The sequence below is a fragment of the Acomys russatus genome, chromosome 7 (assembly GCF_903995435.1).
Source record: "Acomys russatus chromosome 7, mAcoRus1.1, whole genome shotgun sequence".
NCBI lineage: Eukaryota > Metazoa > Chordata > Mammalia > Rodentia > Muridae > Acomys > Acomys russatus.
In genome coordinates this window covers 17345086-17355461 of record NC_067143.1, presented here as the reverse complement: position 1 = coordinate 17355461, position 10376 = coordinate 17345086, and positions in this window count along the sequence as shown.

Genomic DNA, 10376 nt, shown 5'->3' with positions numbered 1-10376 from the left:
CTGAAAGTCACAGGGCTGGACCAATAACATCTGCCCCTAAGTTGTCATACTCTGGGGGAGGTAATTGCCTACCCATAAGATAAACTTAAGCTTTTAAAATTTATTTCTCCTTTTCTTTTTCTTTCTTTACATATACATTTATCTTTTTACACATATACAATAAACTACATACAGCAAGAAGAACCATGAAACAAGCAGGAATTATATATATACATATGTTACATTCATAGTGTTTGGCTATTTGTATTTGGTAGCCTATCTTGGTGAGTCTAAAATTCCTAATGTAAAGCAGTATCTATCATATCTCATCTTTATAAACTTAAAACATCTATCTAGACCTAAAAACATCTTAACCCCTAAACAACTAAGCTCACTTGTAAAACTAAACTATCTGGTCTTTAACCATATCAGAAACTCGAAAAGGAATAAAATTAATTACCTGAGTAGACAGGAGGTACAGGTTAGCAGTTTCCAAAATGTGAACAAGACAGAGATAGTTTGCTGTCTAAGCAGTCACCCAAAACTCTCTAAAAAGTTGGAGCATCATCATCAACCTGCTTGCCCAGTATATATGATAGACATATCTGTGAGGCAGGAACTATTGAGAACTTGCTTACCCTGTCTTGTCAGAGTTTGACCACATCCATGCTTGCCCATTTTTAGGTTTTTCAAGTCAGAGTTTCTCTATGTAGCTTTGGCTGTCCTGGACTTGCTTTGTTAAACAGGATGGCCTCAAAATCACAGAGCTCCATCTGTCTCTGCTTCTCTGAATCCTGAGACAGGTATGCGCAACCCCTTGCCTAGGCAAAAGAAAAATAAAAAAAAAGAAAAAGAAAAAGAAAAATGAAAAGAAAAAAGAGAGTTTTGTTGTTGTTTTAGTGTTTATTTTTATTTTATTTTATTATTTTAATTTTTGAGACAGGATTTCTCTGTGTAACAGTCCTGAGTGACCTGGAATTTGCTCTGTAGAATAGGCTGGCCTTAAACTAACAGAGATCCACCTGCCTCTGCCTCCTGAGAGCTGAGATTAAAGGTTTGTGCCACCATCACCTGTAAAACTTTTTCAAGGGTCTCAATAAACAGTCCTTGCTGACCTGAAACTCGGCTATATAGACAAGGATGTGCTTTAAGTCACACAGATCCTCCTTTGTGCTCAGTACCTGGATTGAAAGGCATGTGCTACCAAACCCAGGCCAAACTTATCTTTATCACCTGCATTATTTATCATTTATGTTTTTTGTAAGCTATGGCCTGGGCTTTAAAAACTTTCAGAAGCTCAATAATACAGCATTTGGCTTTTTAGTAGAATTTTATCTAGGCATTCAGTGCTCAGTACAATCCTCACTACATTTGCTATGCATGAACCCAGACAGGTATTTTTTCTGCTTGGGCCAGTCACTGATGCCTTATTAGTCATTTTATGAACCCAATTCCCATGTTAGTGTAAACCCTTCAAACATGATCTCATGTATCAGCAGTCCACTCAAGGATTTTTGTTCTTCCATTGTCTTCCAGTCTCTGATATTCATAGGGATATCTAATACAACCTTCCATATGCTCTTAGTACAATAACTGACTTGTTCTGCTATTCTCCACTACTTGATACTTACGGTATTTCCCTTAGTGCAATAACCAGGCAACCTGTGCAGATCATTCCAGAGTACCTGGGATTTGTGGACCTTAAAGAATGGAGTGGATCACTGTCTAATAGAGCAGACAAATGTACTTTGGTTTCAGGATACTTTTATACATGAGTGAGAAAGAAACAAATGATCCAGGGAAGGGCGATTTGAGTTCAGAATAACATGTAAATAAATGTCAGTAAGCACCTATTAATATTAACAGAGCAGCCATGTCCCAGAATTTTCTCAGGTCAGACCAAAACAAACATGATTACTTGGCACATACTATAGATTATATTTGGAAATGCACAAAAGCAAGGCAGAAGACAATATTCAGATTCAGGGCATATTAAGAACAGCACTCTGCGTGTCCTTTAACCAGATTGAGTTTTAGAGCTATATTCTGACATCCAATAAGAATAAAAATGTCTTTTAAATTAAATGTAAATGCTTGTTGCAGGAGGCACAAAACCACATCCAAGAACAATCTAGGGACCAAAATACAGTTGAGGTAAAAGGTCTCTGCCTCTTTTCCAGCAGCCTCTCTTATAGTTTCCCAAGGCATTGTCCACTCTGTATCATTTTTTACCATGTTCTGACATGGTCTCAAAGAGGAGTGAGTAGTATGTCACTGAGTTTCCTCATTTCCACAATACTCAGAATGACCACATCCTCATAGCATCACCTGCCAAGCTTTAAGGAGTTCTTTCATTCTATGTCTAAATTTCTAGAAGTCCTCTCCTTAGTAGCAAGTCCTCTCCTTTAATCCCATCACTTGGGAGGCAGAAGCATCTTGGTCTAAATAGCAAATTCCACACAAGCCATAGCTAAGTAATAACTCTCTGTCTCAAAATAAAAGCAATAAAATCAGCAGCCGAAGCAACAACAACAACAAGAAATCTCTCTCAACAAAGGCAATTCTGGTGCACAATTTTCACTAATTATTTTCAATTCCTGTACTAGAACATTATTAATACCCATAGCTATATAATAAATCATAGAATACCCTCTTCATTGATATTTTACATTGTGTACAAGAAAAGAAAACATAGGATATGAAAAAAATCTGAAGTCGAATAACCATAGACACTACAATGAATAAAATTAATTTTCCCTTGAAAATGGATGTCTGGTATGTATGTATGTATGTATGTATGCATGCTTAAGGATATATTAAACAACAGTTCAGGATAGACCATGTCCAGGAGTATATGGCCAACATAAAACATAGTTGTTGGTTTTTTGTAGACTTTTTGGCTCATATTGTTTTGCTCAGGATTTATTTGTCTTATTATAAGGTCTTTGCTTGGATATTTTGGTTGATTTTGTTTTTTTATGGTGTGTGTATGTTTCCTGTGATTTTTTAAATATATTTTTATTAGTTTGTTTGTCTCCTTGAAAGAGAGAGAGAAATGAATGGCATGGAATAAGAGAAGCCAGAGATAGGAAGTTGGGTAGAATCTGGGAGGAGTTATGAGAGGAGAAAGGATGATCAGAATATATTGTAAGAAAACTCTTTCAACAAACAAAAGGAAGAAAGAAAGAAAAAAGAAGAAAGAAAAGAAGGAAGGAAGGAAGGAAGGAAGGAAGGAAGGAAGGAAAGAAGGAAGGAAGGAAGAAAGCTGGGGCAGTGGCACAATGGTTTCCAGAGGACCTAGATTTGCTTTGCAGCACCCACATGGTAGCTCATAACTATTTATAACCCCAGTTCTAGGACATCTGACATGTTCTAGACTCTGAAGGTACCAGGCATGGCCCTGGTACACAGGCAAACATTTACCAAGTAATAAAATAAGCTTTAGTGAGTGAGACACAGAGAGACAGAGACAGAGAGAGAGAGAGAGAGAGAGACAGGGTGAGAGACAGAGACTGAGAGTGAAAGAGAGACAGACAGATATACAGAACAGAGGGGCAAAGAAACAACAAAGAAACCTCAAAACATGTTATCTCGGTATAAACCCTTTTTGACCTAATGTGAAGATGCTGAGTCAGGTCCTCAAACTGTCTTATAGGAAGAAGACAATTGAGTTCCAAGCTCAGAATCCTTAAATTTCCAAACAACAGTTAAGAAAAGAAAAGGGGGGAAAAGTCATGAATTTGAAAGAGAGCAGGGGGAAGGAGGAAATGGAAGAAATAAATGGCTTAATGGTGCTGTTCTATTATCATTTCAAAAAAGAAAAAGAAAAAGAAAAAAAAATACCCCATTATACTTCTGGGAATCTTTGGCCATTGTAACCACAGCGACACCTAGCATCCAACAAAACTGTTGCAGAAATTGCATGAGAGTGCTGGTAAAATCAAAAGCAAGCTTTAAAAATGTTTTGAAAAAGGGGAGGAGTACAGCAAGATTTCTTAAAAATATTTATTTCAAAGGTAAAACATAATGTAAAATTGATGGAAGGAACATTCCATTCAGGAGTCTCTGTAAGGAAACAAGAACAACCAGGCTGCTGTGTTGCAGGCCTTTAACCCCAGCACTTGGGAGGCAGAGATAGATCTCTGATTTCAAGGCCAGCTTGATCTACAAATCAAGTTCCAGGACACCATTACCTAGGGAAACCTTGTCTTGAATGACTCAAACAAAACAAAACAAAACAAAACAAAAAACAAAAAACAAAAAACAAAAAAACAAAACAAAACAAACGAAAACCAACAAGAAAAACAAACTAACAAAAAGGTACAACAAAGCAAGCAAGCAAACAAACAAAATACAAAGTGGGGGATGGGGGGAATGTCCCAAGTCTACTTTTCCTTCAAGGCTACATTTACTGAAGGTGTTGAAGAACTATGTGAATTTTATTAAGCTGAATTATTTCATATTCATGCATGGATATAGAAGCATATGAACAAATACACAGTTCATGTTTGACGACAAACTAATTTAATTGACTTGAGTTGAGGTATTTACCATTAATCAATTGTTGCAGTTTGTGTTCTCTGAATATGTAATGCTTTTCTTCCATAGTATTATATCTTGTGACTTGAATGAATTAATCTTTTAAGCTAAAGCATTAATGGACCTTTTTTTTTTAAAAAAAAAAATATTTGATAGCCTGATAGTCTTAGATGCATTTCCCTCCCTCCTCGTGGTCCTCCAGACGCTATGCTATATGTTAGTCCAGGGCCAGTCTTGACCTAGTCAAGAAAAATACTGATAACTGAAGGTAAATTTGGTTTAAATTTGCAACTTTCCAACTCCATATTAAACCAACTTTAAAGAGTATTAAACTCAGGTGTCTCTTTTTCTTCTCAGAGAATTGATTGATTGTTTGTTTTCTCTGAAACAATATTGGGTCTCGTTGGGTCCATGAACCTGGCCTAGAACTCAACACCTCAGCGTCAACTCTGAGCACTACATTACAGAGGTGAGCTACAATGCTTTTGTTTATTTACAATATCATACTGTGTCTTTGCTTTACATAGAAATACTTACATAACACCAATATGTCCAGTAAATGCTGACTTACTTAATAAAATAGAAAAATTTTTTTTCATTCCAAAAGCTTTTTTTTTTTTTTTTGCAATTAGTCAAGTGAGATATTTTACATAGCTTTCTTTCTTTTTCTTTTTTTTTTTTTTTTAACATCAATCCGGTTTATTAGGGTTACTTGAGGAGCATAGGTGATTCACAGATACAGCTCTACAGCTGGTAATTCCTCCAAATAACTGATGGGCAGCTATAACGCTAAGAGGTCCCCTCACAATCAATTTCTTTTTTAAAAATATATTTTATTAATTTATTCATATTACATCTCAAATGGGTCTGTCTGTATAAATTCGTCTTAGGCCTCTCCAAAACTCTTCACCTTTCCTTTGTTTCTTTGTTTCTTTCCTTCTCTCTTCCTTCCTTCTCTTCGCTGCTTTTTTCTAGATTTCATTTTATCTTTTTGCATATACATTTATATTACTACACATAAATAAAAAATTAGGAAATATACAAATGTTACATTCAAGGTGTTTTGACTAATTGTATTTGGCAACCTTGTAGAAAACATATTTCCTATCTTGGTGAGTCTAAAATTCTGAATGAAAATCAATATCTATTTTATCTCATCTTTCTCAACTTAAAATATCTATCTAGACCTAAAAACATATTAACCCCTAAACAAATAAGCTTAATTGAAACTAATTATGTGGTCTTCAACCCCATCAGAAACTTGAGAAGGAATAAAACTTAATTACCTGAGAGAACTGAAAGTGTAGGTTAGCAGTTTCCTATCTCAAAAAATATATGTAGTATGATCACATAGTGTTTGTTCTTTTATGTTTGAAGATTTTCAGTGGGTATTATATTTATGATTTGTCAGTGTTGTAGAATTTTTCAGATTTTCTTTTCTGTGTATGGCTGAATAATGTTCCAGCATATGTATATACTACTTGCTTACCCATCTGTCTATGAATATTGGGTGACTTCTACTTTTCCTCTTTGATGACAATGTTACTGAAATTCTAGTGAGTGACTCAACTCTTGTATCTGTTCAGTGAAGCTGAACTCTTTAGAGTAACTCTAGTTGTACATGTACCTAAATGCTATCCATATATGTTCCTATATTTTGCTCTTTCCTTTGTAGAAGATACACATTTAGGCTAGATGTGTTTTGATCACTTCTCCCCTGTGGGCTGTCTCACCAGGCCACAGAGGAAGAAGATGTGCTCAGTCCTGAAGGGACTTGATGTGAAGTGAATAGGTATGGGGCTCCCTTTTTCTGAGACGTTGGGGTGAGAGGTTTGGGGCAAGAGAGAGTGAGGATGGGACTAGGAAAAGAGGAGGGAGGGAAGCTACAATCAGAATGTAAAATGAAAAAATAAATAAATTAAAAATATTATATAATTTTTGGTTAAACAATAAAAAGCACCTTTACTATGGCATAAATTATGTAAAATTATTTCATTGGGGAAGATATGAATAGGCATAAATGAAAATTGCTATAAAAATTCGGGCTAGAAACAAAGTAACTGTTCTTATATTTTAAATTGTCAGGGGCATAGCATATTATATCACTTACAGCACATCTGCTTCTCTTTATTTTCCATTTATTTAAGATGATCAGTGAGCCAGACCACATGCTTTAGACTACTGTTTTGCAAGGTGCTATTCCAAACTGAAATACAAAACCAGGTGTGGCTATACATGTCTTTCATCCCAGCACTTAAGAGACAGCGGAAACAGTTCTCTGAGTTTGGGGCTAGCCTGGACTCTAGAACTAGTTTTAGGACAATCAGGATTGCATAAGAAACCCTGTTTCCAAAACCCAGAAGAAGAAAGAGAAAGAAAAGAAAGAAAGAAAGAAAGAAAGAAAGAAAGAAAGAAAAAAAGAAAGAAAGAAAGAAAAAAAGAAAGAAAAAGAAGAAGAAAGAAAGAAAAAAAAGAAAAAAAGAAGAAGAAAGAAGAAAAAAAAAGAAAGAAGAAAGAAAGAAAGAAAGCAAAGAAAGGAAAGAAGAAAAGAAAGAAAAGAAAAGAAAAAAGAAAAAGAAAGAAAGAAGAAAAAAAACGAAAGAAAAGAAAGAACAAGAAAAGAAAGAACAAGAAAAAGAAAAAAAAAAAAAGAAAGGAAGAAAACGAAAGAAAAAGAAAAGAAAGAAAAAGAAAAGAAAGAAAGAAAAAAGAAAGAAAGTGAAAAAGAAAAGAAAAAAAACGAAAAAAAAAAAAGGAAAGAAAAGAAAAAGAAAAGAAAGAAAGAAGAAAGAAGAAAAGAAAGAAAAGAAAGAAAGAAAGAAAAAGAAAAAGAAGAAAAAGAAAGAAAAGAAAGAAAAAAAAAAAGAAAGAAAGAAAAAAAGAAGAAAAAAAGAGGAGTGAAGAAGAGGAAGGAAGGAAGAAAGAAAGAAAGAAAGAAAGAAAGAAAGAAAACCGCTTAGCTTGCATGGCATTGTGATGTACAACTTTAATCCTAGGAGTTGGTAGGCAGATCAGGCAGGTATTTGTGAGTTCAAGGCCTGCATGGTCTATATAGTGAGTTCCAGTCTCACCAAGCCTAGAAAGAGAACCCTGTTTCCAAAGCAAACAAAAAACTTGTCTTGCATCCATTCAACCACTTAGGAGTAATTTTGTGAATGGTTCTTTATCTCTTTTGGGAATTGGCTGTAAAAATAAAAGTTTTATTGGCTCCTGGTTTTTGAAACCATATCAGAAATATAGGGACAAATGCAAAGTTTTTTTGGTTCATTTTTCTAAAAATAGATTTATAGCACATATCAGTCTTCAGATTCCTATAGGCCTATATAGTCTTGCACTTGCAGTCCTCTCCAATCATCTTTCTTGGTGCAGGATGTACCATCCCTTTCCTTTTGCTGAACTTTAGTTCTTTTTTTCTTCAATGTCTCAGTGCATAGACCTGGCTTGGCTGGTAATCATAGAAATCTGCATGTATCAGCCTCCCAAGCCTTGTGTGATAGCAAATCTATACTGCTAAGAAGAGAAAGCATAGTAGGAGTTTGAGGCTGACAGGGTTTACATAGCAAGCTCCGGGTCAGTGAGAGCCACATACTGAGACTAAGTCTAAAAAAACAACAAAACCAAAAAAAAAAAACAAAAAACAAAAAACAAACAAAAAAAAAAAAACACAAAAACAAACAAACAAAAAAAACCAGGTAAGATTTTTATTATGAAGCCCAGGCTTGGAAAGTGCTCTCTCTGTCAGATCTCCAGCACCACATTATTCCTAATCCAACATAGTTTAATCTACATGGTAAATTCCAACCCAGCTGGGACAGGTCCCAGCTGTCTCAAAATCTGCCCCACTTGGGAAAAAGAAAACAACCCCCTTCCCCACCTCACCCACCCCCAAAATGCAAATAAACAAATGAACAGAACCAGACATGGTGATTCACACCTGTAATGTCAGTACTTGGGAGATTCAGGATAGGTGGCACGTACTGAGTTTTAAGCCAGCTAGAGCTATGGATGATTTTCCATGTACACCTGGGGTAGATTAAGAACCTGCCTCAAAAAAGCAGTCACAGATTTCACCCACCCCCAACCAAGTTGAGCTACATTCCTGGCTACATTCTTTTGTCTTTTTCATTTTTTTCTTTATGTAGTCTCTCATTTACATTTCCATAATGACTGACAACAGTACCTATTCATGTGTTTACTTGATTGCAAATTTTTAAATCTTATGAGAACTATCCATTTAAATCCTTTCCCACTTAGAAAAACAGGTATGTTTTGAATTCATTAAATATTCTGAATATTCTACTTTAATGAGTTTTGTGTTTTACACATGATTTCTTCTTTTGAAACAAAACCACATATATAATTTGTGGAATATAACTTACCTATTACTTTTGTTGCTTTTGTTTTACTGTACATATATAATAGTCTTAAGTTAGCAGAAATATATTCTGATTTTCTTCTAAATTATTCATATTTTAAATCTCTCAAAATCAATTTTGATTTTTGTATTTATTGTGGTGTATGAGTCTTGATCAGTTTTGCAAGTTCTCTATTGTCAATACTACTAAAAATACATTTTGTGTCAGATTTGGTGTCTTAAAAGCTCATCCATACACCATTTTGGCTTGAGGATTAAGTGTTTATTTCGGCAATGATCAAATGATACATTAGAATCTTGTAATCTATTTAAATAAACTTTACTGATAAAATCTTGCTGTATTTTTCTTACTGTTATAAGGAAAATAAATCTCCTAACTCAGATTTGTAATTAATATGTTATTATAGTGAAGGATATGATTGAGCCAAACAGCATGATTTTTTAAAATTTTGTTTTAAGACCTTTTCTGGGATCTAAAAATCCTGTTTTCTATTTTCTTTATTTAATAAAGGCCCACCTTGAACTCCATTCTGATCCTTCTGCTTCCATATCTATCACAGCAGCCTGAAAAGTTCATCTTTTAATATGGTAAAACAAATAGATTATAAGAAGTGCAATTACAATTTGAAAAGTCCAGATCAAGAAGGGTAAAAGAAAGGAACAAAAGCTACACAATCAACATTAGAGTTGAAATTAAATATACCTTAATCTTTATATTGTGATTACAAAAACATTTTCTGATTAATGAAAAGTGATAATGAGTATTGTAAAAACTTAAAAAAAAACCAATACAATATTCAAATTAATAAACTCAAGGGAAATCCAAGATACATGATTAATGATTATTCAACGTAGTATGCAATATGTTGTATATAGCCTTAGTAAGACACATGATTAACAAGAACAAAGATAACAACAGATATGTATACAGCATTGCTCCCAGGTGAGTTTCAATTGAATCCCTTTATGGTGTTAATAGTCTGTGTTGGGATAGGTTAGGATAGGACAATAGAGTAGGGCCAGGAATGTAGCTCAGCTCTGTTGGGGGTAAGTGAATATTGTTGCGGCTTTTCTTAGACAGATTCTTAATCTACCCCAGGTGTGCGAGAAATATCCTCTGAAGCACTTACTGGCTTAAAACTCAGTGTGTGCCACCTACCCTGAATTTCTGAAGTACTGACATTAGAGGTGCAAATCACCATGCCTGGTTTTGTTCATTTGTTTGTTTTGCTTTTTTTCTTATGTTTAAAAAAAAAAGTTTTATATTAGGACATGTAATATTAAGAATGTTGTATAAATATAGTTCTCTTCTCATTTAAGCAAAATCAATAAAGCAAAGCACTTTGCAAATTTTAAGAACTTTGCCCAAACTAACAGATAGGTCAACTATCAGAGATATTTTAAATCAAGAGCAACTTTAATCAATGGATTGAATTTCAACACTGTGTCTGTCTGTATGTATGTGTGTATATATATATATATA